The 16,733-nt window shown below is 46.9% G+C and overlaps 1 protein-coding gene across 1 annotated transcript in view; it reads right to left on the bottom strand.

Moving 5' to 3' along the window:
- The window catches only part of CASR (calcium sensing receptor), a 49,123-nt gene that overhangs the window by 9,715 nt on the left and 22,675 nt on the right, over positions 1-16,733 (bottom strand). The window lies entirely within an intron of this gene.

Genomic DNA, 16,733 nt, shown 5'->3' with positions numbered 1-16,733 from the left:
TTTATTCTTGTTATATTTATTGAGATATTTATTGTGAGAATCTTGTAATCTGACCTGGAATATCTGTTCATAAGAATTTCTAGGACCACTTTCTTTATTGCACCATTTAAATACCATAAAAATCCATAACAATTTTTAGAAATGTCTTATTGTTTGGGGATATTAGTTTTGATTGCCTGTGGTTTAACTATGCAGTAGCCCTGGCAGGGGGGATCACTTTCTATTTCTAGTCATTCTCAATTCAAAAGCAGCTACAAACTGCAGATCTTACATCCTCCACCAATAAACTAGAGTAGTCTGCCACTCTTTGCAACCAGAGACATTGCCTATTACCTGCTTTTTTATTTTTCATGACTAGAATTTTTAATCATACTATTGTGATCATGAAAGTGAAAAGAAAATTAATGAGCAATCACTTTGACTGCAAAATGAAACCAGTAATGAAAGTTGCCTCTCCCACTTCCCGGGAACAAGAAATACCTGTGCTAAAGGTATTCAGGACTGTGAACGGGACATTAACTATGCTGAGAAGCACACACTGCTGTACAACACAGAGGAGGAAAAAGCAAAGTTGAAAAGGAGAGAAGTCTGAGTAGCACCAGGCCAGCCCCCACCGGTCAGGCGGCCACTGCAAATTTCTGCTTGTGTGTTTTTTTAAAAAAAAACTAAGTCAGGTCTGCAGGAAGATAGAAAAGCAATGCAAAAACCAGTGGAAGGGTTTGGCATCAGCTGAATGCCTCATCAACGGTGAGTTGGCTTTTGGCCACAGGCTGCTGCAAACGTGTTCGACAGCCATTCATGTTGCTCAGTGGAATTCAAACATCCCCCCCATTGGCTAACAGTCTGATCATGATGAGCACTGAACATGGCAAAGTTCAAGTGCCCGATAGGTTTGCTCAGAAATTCAGGGCATCCCTAAACAAGTCAGATAACAAGAGCAGAGCCTGCCGGCTTGGAACAGGCTGTTCAGTGTTGCTGTCTCAGATACTGGAGCCTGTTTTCCAAAACTATCTCTGGTTTAACTCATACGAATGGGAGGCATCTGTGGGTTCCCCCCTAAAAAACTAGTTTTATTTTATTCATTTTATTTATTGTCTGCCCTTTTCAAATTCCCACACAATTTGAGGAAGCTGAGAAGGAGACCGAAATCTGGCACTAAAGTGTAACTAACGTAAACATGACAGCTGGGCTGGTTCTTGCCCAAGGGCCCCAAGTGACGGCTTGGACCAGCACCGATGCACCCAAGGGGCCACCAGCGGCTCAGGAGGTGACTGGCGTCACTCAACCAGTTGCTCAGATTATGGCTGAACCGAGCATGCCTTCCAAAAGAATCTCTGGTTCAACTCATATGAATTGTGTTTTCTCCAACAGGGCAGCAGGGGCCCAGGAGGGGCAAAAAACCCCCAAAAACCTTGAGCTGTCCCTGCTTGGTAGTGACTTCAGGGATACACTCCCCCTTTCCCACCACATCATCCACACAGTGGGAGCCTTTGTTCTATTAAGTTGCTCCAGCAAGACTTGGGGAGGAGAAAGTAGACAGAGGGAGCTTTTTCTGTTTCTCCCATCATACGAAACTCAGGGACTCCCAGTGAAGTTGGTGGGCAACAGGTTCAGGAGCAACAAAAGAAAAAACAGGGTTGCATCTACCTGAACTGTTGCTCATTGAGTGTTCTTCTGTGCAGTCCCACATGGGAACTGCATATGCGCAGGCCAGTTGCTGTGCATGCGCATGTGCAGTTCCCATGTGGGACTGCACAGAAGACACGACAATTAAAACAGGATTTCACCTACCTGTAACTGTTGTTTGAGTGTTTTTCTGTGCAGTCTCCATAGGAACTGTGCATGTGCAGGCCAGCTGCTGGTCTGCGCATGTGCAGTTCCCATGTGGGACTGCACAGGAAGACACGACAATCAAAACAGAGTTGCACCTACCTGTAACTGTTGTTCATTGATCTGCTGGCCTGCACATGTGCAGTTCCCATGTGGGACTGCACAGAAGAAACAACGATGAATTCATCTTTACTCAACAAGTAATTAAATTGTAGAACTCACTGCCAATTAATATAATGACGGCCTGGAGCACAGACGGATGTAAAAGGAGGTTAGACCGATTCACAGAGGAGAGGTCCATTGGCTACTAGCCATGGTGAGCCATGTGTCTTGAAGCCATGAATAAACTGAACTGAACTGAGTAAAGGGGACCTCCATACCTGGAGGCAGTAGACCTTTGAAGACCCAGCGCTAAAAGGGCAACATCAGAGGAGGGCTTTGGCCTCTGCTGGCCTCCAGGACAGCCAGTTGGCCTCTGTGTGAAGCAGGATGCTGGACTACACGGGCCCCTGGTCTGACCCAGCAGGGCTCTTCTTACATTCTGTGAAGTGGCTGACTACGAGCCACCTCTGAGCATGGGCCTGCCAGGGTTTGCGGGGCGGATATCCCGCTGGGAGGTGTGGGATACCTCCAACTGGCCCTTTGTAACCTCTTGTCCAGTAGGATACCATGCCTTAGGTAGGCACTGAGTCTTTGCACGGCTACAAAGGGCTGGATGTCAGGCTGACGGCATCCTGCTGGTACCAGGCCTGGGTGTGCTCAAAGTGGCACCTGCTCCCTCCTTGGCATGAGCAAATGCAGGCTTGGATTTTGTCACTAAGCAGACACGCTGCTACCATTGGATTATTTCTGTGAATGCCAATGGGATCCTGTACGCAGAGCAAACACGCAGATACCCTTTGCTTAGCAAGCTCTGCCACTATTAAATTCTGGCTGCAATTACATTATAATGCTGAGCTCTCCAGACTTACTTATCAAATGCTGTCAGAATCTGAATAATCTAATTGGTTAGTTCATATGGGGGGGGGAAATCGATGCTATTGGTTTATTTATAGATTCATTATTTATGTTTTCTCAATCAGATGCATTCCACAGGATAAAACACAGAATTCTGGACACTGAATCATAACATTTTTGTAGTGCAGCCAATAAAACTTGCTCCCCTTTGAGTCTGGAGATTCCATTAAAAGCAAGCCATATGGCTTCTTATATCCACTCTTTACAAATTCCCCACAACGGAGAGCTTTTTCTTTAGCCAGGTTCAATGTTATGCCATCTGCAATCCTATATGGAAGATATCGTTCTTGTAAGTTGTATTGAAACAATTTTCACATATTCTTTTTTATTGCCCTCTCTATGTAAAAATTCATACTAAATATTTAGATTCTATTTTGGTAAGCAAGATCATGGTACTCCCTGATTCTACTAAGATTCATTTTATTTTGAATGACTCCTCTCCAGACATAACTGAGACAGTGGCTATATTTTTGCAATGCACTATAAAGTTGTGTGGTGGGAAGATATAAAGAGTTAATTTGATGGTATATTCATTCAACTGTAATCTCAAAGCAATTTGAATCTTATGTTCCGTCTTACCTATTCCTATGCCAATAAAGAACTAACTGAAACTGAAGCTCAGCAAGCTCACATGAACACTCATGAAGCTGCCTTCTGAGTCATGCCCTTGGTCTGTCCAGTTCAGGACTGCCTATTCCGACTGGCAGCAGCTCTTCAACCTATCAGGCAGAGGCCTTTCATATCCTTTACCTGCTTTTTAAGACTGGGTATCTTGGGAAGGATTCAACCTGGGACCTCCAGCATGCAAAACCACTTACAGCAGTTTGAGCCAGCACTTAGAGCCAGTTTGGTGTAGTGGTTAAGAGCACGGGACTCTAATCTGGAGAACCGGGTTTGATTCCCCACTCCTCCACTTGAAGCCAGCTGGGTGACCTTGGGCGAGTCACAGTTCTCTGGAGCTCTCTCAGCCCCACCCACCTCACAGGGTGATTGTTGTGGGGTAATAATAACACTTTGTAAACCGCTCTGAGTGGGCATTAAGTTGTCCTGAAGGGCGGTATATAAATCGAATGTTGTTATTGTTTTGTTAAAAACCCAGAAGTGACACAGGGTAGCTGTACGAATCGCTGAGAACTCTGTAGTTTTACCATAGAGTTTGCAGTGATTCCTAGAACTTCTTTATGTGAATTAATGCACTGCACATAAGTCCAAAGGCACTTAATTTAGTTCCAATCATTCAAAAGCCTTCTTTTCAAAAACCATTCTTTTACAGATGCACAGGTCACCGGAAACAATAGGTAAGTAGTAACGTATTAACCTCTCTTTTTATCTTTTCAGGTAGAAGCAATATACAACCTATTATGGACTGAGGATGAATTGAAATTCATAGAATCATAGAATCATAGGGCTGGAAAGGACCTCTAGGGTCATCTAATCTGACCCTCTGTACAATGCAGGATATTATCAAAAATCCCGCCCCCCCCAGTGACCCCTGCTCCATGCCCAGAAGATGGCAAAACACCTCCAGGATCCTTAACCAAACCAGCCTGTGGAAAACAGCCACCCAACCCCAAGGTGGCGATCAGCATCACCCTGGGCATGTAAGAAGGGCCACAAAACCCAAGCACTGATGCAACCCCTTCTGCTTTCCTCCTCATGATCCACCCGGGCTCACAGAATCAGCATTGCTGTCATATGGCCATCTAGCCTCTGCTTAAAAACCTCCAAAGAAGAAGCACCCACCACCTCCTGAGGAAGCCTGTCCCACTGAGGGACCGCTCTGTCAGGATGTTCTTCCTAATGTTTAGCCAAAAGCTCTTTTGATTTAATTTCAAGTTGTTGGTTCTGGTCCGAGCTTCTGGGGCAGCAGAAAACAACTCCGCACCATCCTTTATATTGCAGCCCTTCGAGTATTTGAAGATGGTTATCCTATCACCTCTCAGTCGTCTCCTCTCCAGGCTAAATATTCCAAGCTCCTTTCCTCATAGGACTTGGTCTCCAGACCCCTCACCAAAACAGGAGTGGCACTCACTCCTGTTTTGTCCAAAGTGCCAGTTTTGGAATTTCAAAAGCAAAGTTTGTGCCTGTTCATCCCTGGGGAAGATTATTCCGGCATGTGACACAAGGGTAGCAGTCAATTGTGGTGCAATTGCCATCCACTGTACACAGCTGTTAACAGTGGATCCAGATGACACCAGCCTCACGATTATGGAACAATCTCCCCAGGGGAAGTGGTCCGGGCCCCCCACCCCCCTCTGTCTTCAGGAGGCAGCTGAAAACTGTGTTATTTAGGATAGCTTTCACTGAGCCACTTCATAAAATAAACATCAGTAGCAAAGCACAGTTCTCTGTTACATTCTTTCTCTGTTACACTCCAATTTTCCCAGGAGCCAATTTTTCATGATTTCTCCTGCTATTGTTGCGAAGCAGAAGCATAACTTCTGTGGTGTGGATGGTGTCTGCGGATGTGTGGTTGTGCGGCACTGTGGGAAACTCCTCTCTAAGGGGCACCACTCGAAGAGCAGCATCTCTGGGCAGCTCTGTCAGAGGCAGAGGCCGTGCAGGGACATGAGGCAGCCAGAGACCTTCCTGATAATGCCTTGAGAGAAGAGCCATTCTTGCAAGAGGCCAGAAGCAGTGAATGAGCAGGAGCAGCATACAGCGTTGCTGTCCCAAGGGCTGTGAGGGGAGGCTGATGAAGAACTCCCTGGCGACTTGTTCCAGGCTGGGCAAGAGGAGGAGGAAGTGGTTGCTCACAACCTCCCTCCCCGTCCCTTCCCATTTGAAGGCAGGTGGGTCCAAGTATTTGGTCACCCCAAGCACGGGATGCCCGTCACCTCCTGACCCTGTTTTGCCGCTGGACACATCCAAGTCAAACTCCAAAAGCAATGCCACAGGGGCCTGGCTTTGGGCTGGCCGGCAGTGGCCCAAGCGCAGGAGGGGCTGCTAGTCTCCTCCCATGCCACTGATGGCTGGGAGTGAGCCAAGCCCTTCTGGGCATCACCTCATGGTGCCATCCCAAGCAGTCACTGGGATGGCTCAGTGGGAGAATGGTATGTCTGATGTGTGTTTTGATGGCTCAGGGAGGGGAGGAAACCGCCAACAATGCTCCCCATATTTACTTGCTTCATTTATATCCCACCTTTCTCCCCAATGGAGAGCTTGCATCACTCTCATCTCCTCCATTTTATTTTCACAACAACCCTGTGAGGTAGGTTAGGGTGAGAGTGTGTGACTGGCCTAAGCTCACACAGCGAGCTTGCATGGCAGAGCAAGGAATCAAACCTGGGTCTCAGAGATCCTAGTTTAGCCCCTAGACAATGCTGGCTCTATTCCGTTTGGTCTTTCCTGTTCATTGCAACTTCCTGCTCTGTCACTTATGAGCCGGTCTGCAGCAGCACTGCTGCCACTTTTTATCATTAACGTTCTTAGAAGCAGCAAACTCTTTGTCATCTTACCTGCAATCTCCAGGCAGTGCAGTGATAGCTGCCACAGCCTTGTGTTTTGAAAAAAAAATTTGCATCATAAAACTTTGGTGCTATATCTCTTCATGTAGTTTCCATGTGAAACGTTTAAAAGTGCGAAGGAAGGCTGAAGTTCCTAGTTGTTGTTGTTATGTCATTTATAGTCTGCCTTTCTCACTGAGGCTTAAGGTGGATTATGCAGTGTGAGATTCACCTCAACCATCGTATGCCTGGCGAACAACTCCGTTTTGCAGGCTCAGTGGAAAGATAGTAAATCCTGCTGCGTCCAAGTCTCTACAGATAGGGAGTTCCCCCAGGTTGGTGCCAGGGCCAAAAAGGCCCTGGCCCTGATCAAGGTGAACAAAAGGCTCTCTGGGTGAGAGACGGTCCCACAAGTATGCTGATCCCAGTCTGCTAAGGGTTTTAAAGGCCAGTACTAATACTTCGTACCTAATCTGGAATTCCACTGGGAGCCAGTGCAGCTGGCGCAAAACCAGTGTTATATGTGACTGGAATGGAGTCCTGGTCAGAACGTATTTTGGCCCAGTTGCAGCTTTTTGGCCCAGTTGCAGCTTCTGGAGTAGGGACAAGGGCAGCCCAGTGTAGAGTGAGTTGCAGTAGTCAAATCTGGAGGTGACCTGCTGTGCTTTTTCACACAAGTTGCCAGTGGAGACTTGAATCTGCGTTATGGCGCCCTGTCCCCGTGGCAAACTTGTGTAAAGCGTAATGTGTAGTTTGGCCCTAATGGACTCATTAACTGTCCCCAACGCTCTCCCCCACTCTTGCCCTGAATGAACTGAGCTGCCGTGAAATGCTGCTGAATTGATTCTTTGGTATTTATGTTGCTATCTTTAGTTACAAAACATAAATGACAAGCTCTGAAGAGCGAACGGAGTTGGCTAATCATTGACGAGTGGTAACCTATAAAAAGTTGCAGAAGTCACACCATAATAAGGGCAGAGGATGTGAATTTTTAAGAATGCTTTTAAAGAGAATGTTAAGAGGAAGGTGATCATGTTTATTAAGATGCAAAATGATCCATTGGTCTAATCTGCTGAGGAAAAGGGTGTCTGACTTATTGCCTGTCTGAAACCGCAATCAGCTATACATGAGGTCCCTGTAGCTGTGAAGGGTCCTAGAGCAACAAAAGAGTTAACCTTCCCACTCAGCTGCTAATTTCTTCTTCTTCTAATTTTATTTGGAGAGCGAAATACAATTAACAAAATTAACAAAATACAATTAACAGAAATTAACAAAATAGCTTCTAATTTCTTATTAAAAGATCCTCAGCCACAAATACATTTTTTGGCTTTGAGCAAGCCACTCTTTCACACTCTCAGTCAACAAAAGGGCATAAGACTGCCCTACTTGGCAGGGCTGTTGTAATCCACTACAGCAATAATGTATGTTAAGTGCTATGCGAATGCTAAGTCTAATTATGCTAATTTCACAGCCAAGTCACCAAAATTGGAAGATGCATGACTTGTATCAGTTCAGAACGTTACTTCCAGTGTTTTTCTGAACAATCTACACAGAAGTATAAATCAATAAATGATGAGGATCTCAGTTTGAGGGGTGGGGTGTGTGTTAAAACAGAAAAGTACCTATTTAAATATCTACAGAATGCACATGAGACATTTGTATGGTATATATGAGCAGGACTTTTTTTCTGGGAAAAGAGGCGGTGGAACTCCGCGGGTTGCCCTCAGAGAAAATGGTCACATGGCTGGTGGCCCCGCCCCCTGATCTCCAGACAGAGGGGAGTTTAGATTGCCCTCCACGAGTAGCGCGGTGGGCGATCTAAGCTCCCCTCTGTCTGGAGATCAGGGGGTGGGGCCACCAGCCATGTGACCATTTTTAAGAGGTTCCGGAACTCCGTTCCACCGCGTTCCTGCTGAAAAAAAGCCCTGTATATGAGTATCAATCCCAGAGCATCAAATGACCAGTGGGAAGCCAAATCGGGTGGTGCTTGGAAGAGCAATACTTTCTGGTGGGTCTCAAATCTTGTTTACTTTTCCACTTGGAGAATACTTTGCACACAGATGTTGCTTCTAATGGTGGAACTATACATTGTCAGCTGGACCCCACAAACACATCCCACTAGCGGAGGTATTTTGCTGGCAGATGGAGCCTTCCCTTGACACAAGACAGGCAGCCCCTCCACTAGTGGAACACATCTGTGGGATCCAACCTGATGTTTTGGTGCAGGCATCTAAAATTTATTTAGCAATTTAGCTGCAGCAATAATAAGGGAAAGACCTTGGGCAGGGGGAGCTGTTTAAGCCTTATTCAAGCACCCAGTTGCCACCTGGAAACTAGTTTTAATAGCTTTACTCCCCTCCTCCCCCGCAAGCTTAAAAAGGAATGAGTTTCAGCAGAAAAACAGAAAACAAGACAAGGGGCATAACAGCACTATTTTCATCAGGGTGGTATAATGATAAAAGCATTGGATTAGCACTCTGGACTTCCATGTTCAAATCTTGACTTAGAGCCAAGCTACAAGTGACGAGAATGACTCTTGCCTGGCAAGTGAACAGACTCGCGTGTATTCCTCCCTGTTCACTTGCCATTCACTTGCTCTCCACTTGATCAAGCGGAGCGCAGGTGAATGGCAAGTGAACAGGGAGGAATACACTTGAGTCAGTTCACTTGCCAGGCAAGTGTCATTCTCGTCACTTGTAGCTCGACCCTCAGCCATGAAGTTTACTGGGTAACTTCAGGCAATCTCTCTGGGCATGACCTGCATTGCAGAATTGTTTGGAGGGGAGCAGAAACAGGGCAGAAGGGTGAGATTAAAAAATGTGATGGAAAGATTTAGGTCTTCCCACCACTACCACTTAATGCCAGACTTCCTTCCCCACATCACACCCTAGAAGGTGCATTGTAAGTTTAAAAGAAATTCAAAAAGACCCACAAACCTACATACAATATGAGTGGTGAGGCTTGAGATGCTGTTTTTCCCAAGTGGATGGTCCAGATTATTCAATGTGAAGAAGAACTATCTGATTCTTCAGGCCCTCTCTTTTTATACAGGACAGTACTTAACTACCTTGTGTTGCTGGAACAAATCAAGACAGAACCTTATACAGTAGCTAGTTCATACACTAGTAAGTACAGTAGAGCAGCACCAGGCCCCCCTACTGATGGATTTCTTGATAGCCAGTGGCTGCTTCCCCAAAGCAAAGATCCTGTCTCTGGCTTTCCTTCACTTCAATAGAGGAGGAGATAATTCAGAAAAACCCATTATGCTTTGTGCCTGCAGGACATGCCCATTCAAAAACAGCCATCTCCATCATAGGAGGGCACTTGGCTTACAACCTCTCAGCATTTTGTGACTAGCTCTAGATCCCAGGGAGCCATTTTGGGGTTGGCTGTGCCCAATCCACAGCCACTTTGTGGTGGTGCTCACTTCCTGTTCTCAAAATTCCAAGTTCAACAATATTGGGAGACTCCTGAAGCCGCGTAACTTTTTGAAGTTGCTTCCTCCCAAGTGAACCCCCTACATCAGCACTGTCTCCTCTGATCCACAACAGACATCAAAGCAGAAGAAACCTTTCCGGGCTCAGCACCCAGGATTCCTTTTAGCTGGAGATAAGGACTGAACTCTATCTACTAAGCAGAGTTCTCTCCACTGTAAAATGCAACCGGAAGCAATAGGGACTCTGGATTATTCTAGAAAGTGCCTCACCAGGGAAAGTCTGTCTATTGATTTCTAGAAAGGCACATGTTAGCAAGGGAAGCACAAGATTGTTTTATTGAGATTAATTGCTGAAATAAAGGAGTTCTCCCATGATGGACACAAGTTTCTCATTAGCTGCACCCAGTGACACCGAGTCCAAACTACCCGCATGTTGACAGCCTCATTACGAGGCACTGCATGGATGAGCTGCAAACTCATTTCCTACAATCACTCAGAGTTTAAACAAAGAACCTCTCTCATAAACAAGCAGCACTTCTTCTGTGCATGGAGTCATAGAGTCTGGTTCATAACCGTGTGGTAAAACCTGAGTATGAAGCAGTCTGTCCAGAGAGGACGCTTCCCAATCCCACCTGCATTTGGGCAGGGGCATTTCCTGCTGCCCATTGACCTGCTGCCACTAGTAGCCATCCCACAAGCACGGAGAATATGCATGTGACTGGAAGTGGAGCGTGGAGCATGCCCTCAAGTCATAGCCGACTTCTGGCAACCCCTGGTGGCTTTTTTCATGGCAAGAGACCAACAGAGGTGATTTGCCATTGCCTGCCTCTGTGACCCTGGCCTTCCTTGGAAGTCTCCCATCCAATTGCTAACCAAGGCTGACCCTGCTTAGCTTCCACAATCTGGTAAGATCAGGCTCACCTGGGCTATCCAGGTCAGGGCAAAATTAAACCCTGCCCTCAAGTCATAGTTGAGGTGAGGTTTTCATGGCAAGAGACTAACAGAAGTGGTTGTCATTGCCTGCCTCTGCATAGTAACCCTGGTCTTCTTTGGAGATCTCCCAATTCAGATTCTTGACCTTCTATTTAAACACCTTCTGGTAGTTATTAATTAAAAAAAAGGGGGGGGGGAAACTACTTAAGAAAAAAAGAAAGGATGAATGCAAGTATATTGAAAACGTTTCCTGAAGAACCAGGCAGCCTGCCTGAAGCACGGAGGAGGGGGAAGAAGACTCTCAGAGGTTGGTTTGTATGTCAGTCATTTAAATGGTGAAATGCAGAGTCGGCCAGGCTTGCGCTCTCACCATTGAGGCACACTGTATTTTATTGCTGCACCATCACTCCAATGGCACAGCACTTCCGGCGTGAACCTGGAAGAGATGCCATTGTGTCGGGGTGATGCTCTTGGATTCCACCAAAACTGTGCGGTTTCCATTGAAACTCTATGGCCAGAAGTGGTGTTGCACTGTCGAAGCACTGGCAATCCCTGTCCCATCCTCCCCTGGTGCCCTACCGAGCAACAGCAAGGGACTGAGTAGCCCTGTTGTAGCATATGGTAATATTCTGACCCTTCTTGTTCTGAAAAATCTGTCAATCTGATCTCCTTAACACTATAGAGGGGTGTGTGTGAGAGGGACCTTGGTAAGGGGGGTTAAACTTGCTGTTATCACAAGGTGGGCTGAAATGGTAGTTTTCTATAATGCTGATTTATTGCCATTGACCACTTAATGCACAGGTTTGTTGCTATGCAGACAAATTATGTGTTGGTGTGTTCTTGAAGCATCAGAGGGATACCAGACCTCACTACACCAAAGGGCTCAGAATGCTGTAACTGTGCTTCGGATGGCACTGTAAGAGCTAGGGCTGCCAGGCTGCCCACTACGGCAGGCAACCTCCCACCAAGGAGATCCATGCTCCTGATGCCACTCTGTGGAGCTGAGGAAGCAAAATGGGGGGCAAAAATCAATACTGCATGATACTCTAGGAATTTCTCAAATCTCAATGGTTTTTACCACAGAGATATGGGAAATTCCTAGAGCATTGCCAATGCCATGACATTGCTTCTAGTTCAAAAAGAAATATAGTTGCCAGGCTCAGCCAGGTAGAAGGGTTGTGGGCAGGGACATGGTGGGGGGAGTCACCACCAGTGTGACGACATTATGGGTAAAACCCAGAAGTGACAGCGGGTAGCTCTAGGAGTCACTGGAAACTCTTTCTGAAGATTCCTAGAGCTACCTGCTGTCAATTCTGGGTTTTCCCTGGAAGTAACACTGTCATGCTGGCAATGGTACCATTATTTGAAATTCTTCTCTCAGTGCTTGGAGCAGCAGCAGACAGTGAGAGCTAGGGCAGGGAATCCTTTGTCTCCACCAGGGGCTTGGCAGCCCTAAGCAGAAGTAAGTTCACAGCATCACCAAACGGATTTTTGAAGGTTCTACTCCCATTTTGCTCCCAGCGGGGATTGCCAGCTGGGGGACAACAACCATAGTAAGAGGACCTGTCCTTTCCGAATGTTGAGAACAATACCTATGGGACCGCCTCCCTCCCTACACTCCTCCATGTCAACTTTGCTCTCCTGAACAGGGTCTCCTGCAGGTGCCACCCTGCACATGGGTGAAATCAATAGCAGCCCGTACATGGGCTTTCTCTGTAGTGGCGCCTACCCTGTGTTATGGCCTGCCTGAGGAGGTCAGGGGAGCCCCCACTCTCCTGGCTTTCCACACATGATGCAAAACTGAATTATTCCAAAAGGCTTTTTGCTCAGATAGGAGGGCTGTATTGTAGGGAGGGGATCTCAGATGCTCCACTAATGAGTTAGGAACCATAGACCTCACCAGTATGTTGTATTGGATTCCTGCTAATGCTATGTCTTTGAGAACTTGTATCTATTTACCCTATGGCATTGTTTATGGAAGTGTGCTTGATCTTGACTGTACTCATCTCACACTGTGTAATCCTTCTTGAGTCTCAGTGAGAAAGGCGGACTATAAATGACATAAACAACCAAACAAAAGAGCATAAGAAGAGCCCTGCTGGATCAGAGCAGAGGTCCACCTCATCCAACATCCCATCTTACACAGTGGCCGGCCAGTTACCTGGAGGACCAAAGATCAGGCAAGAGCCCAAAGCCTTCCCCTGAAGTTGCCTCTTGGCACTGGTATTCCAGGTATGCTGCCTCTGGATGTGGAGGCTCCCTTTAGTCACTGGTAGCCACTGATAGACCCTCCTCCATGAATCTGTCCAGTCCCCTTTTAAAGCTATCACAACATCCCCTGGCATCCAATTCCACATTTTAATCACCCATTGTTTAAAGAAGCGTTTCCTTTTGTGTGTCCTGAATCTACTGCCCATTAACTTCACTGGATGCTCTGGAGTTCTAGTTTTTGGGGGGAGCGGGAGAAAAAAGTTCTCTCTGTCCACTCTCTCTGCTCTGTGTATAATTTTTAAAACTTCATCATGCCCTGTGCACCAGTCATCTCTTTTCTAAACTGAAAAGCCTCAGATTCTTTAGCCTTTAGGAAAGGTGCTCCAAAGTTACTTTATTGATGTTGTTTTTGTTAAACTGCTCACATGTTAATGGCAAAAAAAGATTTTGGAGAGAGGTAGAGAGACCGAAGCTTCTAGTGGGAATCAGCAGAAACGGAGGGCCCCCAAATATGTGGTATAGCCCTCATGCCCCTCAAGTCTGCCTATGTGTCCTGGCAATCAGACACCTGCCGTAAATCACCGGAGCCTGACTAAGATGAGAACTGTTTTCCCAACCTGAAATGGCCTTGGGGAGCCATTCATTGCCCTGTTGAGAGAACTGATGTGTACTCATGACATACGTGCTCATAGTCTACACACAAGTCCCCCAATGGGGCAAACAGTGGCTCTTGGGTGTCATTTCAGGTCAGTACAACAGCATGGGGGAGTGACTTAAGCCCCCTCTCACTGCATCTAAATCAGACCCGATGTACCTGAGCATGTAAGGTTCAATAGGGAACCCCTAGCACATGCCTGCTCAAGTGCACCGGGCACAGATGGAAACAGGTTGTTTTGTAGTCAGGCATTTCTCAGCGGTTGGGGAAGCAGAGAGAATGGAACAATATTCTGAGAAGGATTTAATTCCAAGCCCCTTACTATTGCTCAGGGGCATCATGTGATAACTTGGAAGGATTTGTAGCAGCATGTATGGACTGGAATATATTTTTAAAGCTGTTCTTTCCCCCTCATTGCTGCGTGCAGATTTTATAGAACCATAGGGTTGGAAGGGACCTCTAGGGTCATCTAGTTGAACCCCCTGCACAATGCAGGAAATTCACAAATACACCCCCCCCATACACACACACCTCCAGTGACCCCTGCTCCATGGCCAGATGATGATAAAACAATGTCAGTAGCCCTAGCCAAACTGGCCTGGGGAAAATTGCTACCTGACCCCAAGGTGGCGATCAGCCTTACCCTGGGCATGGAAGAAGGGGTCACGAGAACTAAGCACGGAGGTAACCCTTCCTGCCCTCCCTCTCTTGATCTGCCTACGTTCACAGAATCAGCATTGCTGTCAGAGGGCCATCGTGCCTCTGCTTAAAAACCTCCAAAGAAGGAGAGCCCACGGGCACTGGAGAACAAATGGCTGAGCAAGAAACCAAAGGAGGAAAAATATAATATACAAAAAATCCACCTCAAAGCAAAAAAAGAAAAGGTCCTTGTGCCCTCTGGTTAGTTTGAGCATGGTTGCTGTGGGCTGAGAACCTGGAATGAGTCTGGACAAACTGTCCACGCCCAGACCCTTCCCTACACTTTACTTACCCCAGAAATCTTTTGAGCAAAGAGGGAGCCCAACATTGCCGTCGTGCTACAAGCTCTGTAAAGACCACTTGCAATCTTCCGCCAACCAGCCTGTGGCTGGCAACTGGTGGGAGATTGTGGGGAGCATGAACTCACCCTTTGGGACCTGTGCTGAGGCCATGATGTCACTTCTGTCACAACCCTGAACCCTTCATCGTCGTGGGCAACTGCATGGTCACTGCACCATTACTGCCTTAGTTCAGGACATGCGTGTGCTCTCCCTGCATTAAGCGCCCCTTGCTCCCGGAAGCTCCGCGGAATCAATATATCTAATTCTTGACATGGCCACATCTGTGGATACTTAAATCTGGAGGCTGGAACAATGAAAACACTGAGAGATCCCTGTCTTTCGGTGCTACACCTCTGAAGATGCCAGCCACAGCTGCTGGCGAAACGTCAGGAACTACAATGCCAAGACCACGGCAATACAGCCCGGAAAACCCACAACAACTAATGAAAACAAAGATAGATCTTTCCACAAACCTGAAAAAGGCCCCATGTTCACAAAAACATCTGAAATCTTAAAAAAAAAATATATACATGGGGAGACCTTGGGCGTGTCACACACTGTCAGCCTAACCTGCATCGCATGGTTATGGTAAAACGGAAGCTGCTTTGGGTCTCCCTTGTGGATAAAGATGGTGTATAAATAAAGGAAGTAATAAATATAGCTGAAGACAGGGGGCAGACAAAAGGTAGGTTGGGGGCAGCAAGCCAAGTTGAGGATATGGGGGTTGTCAGGAGAACAGAAAGCGCAAATCATGTGGGAACAGGTACACAGCAGAAAATGAGGTACCCAATGCACGTCCTTGCAGGCTTCCCATCAGGCAGCTGGGCCCAGCCCCACAGGAGCACGCTCTGGAGCTCTGCCTTGTTGCACAGGAAATGACATCATTTCCTGCATGACAAGAAAGGGAAGGCCCCTGTTGGGGGGGGGGCTGATTTGTTGAAAAGTTTCTCCTGCACCTCCCCCCCCCCTCCTGTTCCCCAGGCTGGGCTCCAGAGTACCTGGTAACCCTAGTGGGGAAGGAGAGAAAATGAAGACAAGGTGGGGGGAGATAAAAGTAGGTTGGCTGATGGGTGGGAAGAAGAAAAGGAGGCAGGAAAAAGGAGAGGCTTTCGGGGAACGGAAAGACGAAATAGCATGTATGGGGGGGGATGAGGTGCCTGCCCCCACTTGTAGAATTCTACTGCTTATGAACTCCCAGGTTCTCTATGTATCCCCACACATGATCCATCTCTCTCCCTAAAATGTCCATTTATTTCAATGTATTCCTGATTGCAATGTATTGCTTCCCATCAAGTCCCAGTTCAGATGTTATTCTGGGCACATAGCTCATGCTGAGAACCCAAATGGTGTGGATGCTGTTTAGTGGGATAGGATTTCCATGCAACAGTGGCCACTGGCCATGTGCAGGGCTGGAAGCCAAACCAGAACCACAAGGTATGGGAACTTCTCAGTGCGCTGGAACCACAGAATCACAGAGTTGGAAGGGGCCATACAGACCTTCTAGTGCAACCCCCTGCCCAGTGCAGGATGAGCCGAAAGCATCCCTGACCAATATTCATCCAGCCTCTTCTTGAAAACTGCCAGTGAGGGGGAGCTCAGCACCTCCCTAGGCAGCTGATTCCACTTTTGAACTACTCTGACCGTGAAAAAGTTTTTCCTAATATCCAGCCGGTACTTTTGTGCATGTAATTTAAGCCCATTGTTTCGGGTACTACCCTCTGCTGCCAACTGGAACAGCTCCCTGCCCTCCTCCAAATGACAGCCTTTCAGATATTTAAAGAGAGCAGTCATGCCCTCCCCTCAATCTCCTCTTCTCCAAACTAAACATTCCCAAGGCCCTCAGCCTTTCCTCATAGGGCTCAGTCTCTTGGAAAAGTTAACTGTCTAAGATAAAGAGCCTGCCTTGGGATAAGATCTGCTTAGGACATGTTTAGAGCAAAGGATGGAGGAATTGCATTTTTGAGCCAGTTTAGTGTAGTAGTTAAAAGTAGCAGGACTCTAATCTGGAGAACCAGGTTTGATTACCTACTCCTCCACTTGAAGCCAGTTGGGTGACCTTGAGTCAGGTGCAGCTCTTTCAGAGCTCTCTCAGCCACATCCACCTCACAGGGTGATTGTCGTGAGGATAATAATAACACACTTTGTAAACTGCTCTGAGTGGGTGT

This window comes from Eublepharis macularius, chromosome 18 (assembly GCF_028583425.1).
Source record: "Eublepharis macularius isolate TG4126 chromosome 18, MPM_Emac_v1.0, whole genome shotgun sequence".
Classification (NCBI taxonomy): domain Eukaryota; kingdom Metazoa; phylum Chordata; class Lepidosauria; order Squamata; family Eublepharidae; genus Eublepharis; species Eublepharis macularius.
This window is presented reverse-complemented; position numbering and strand designations above follow the sequence as displayed.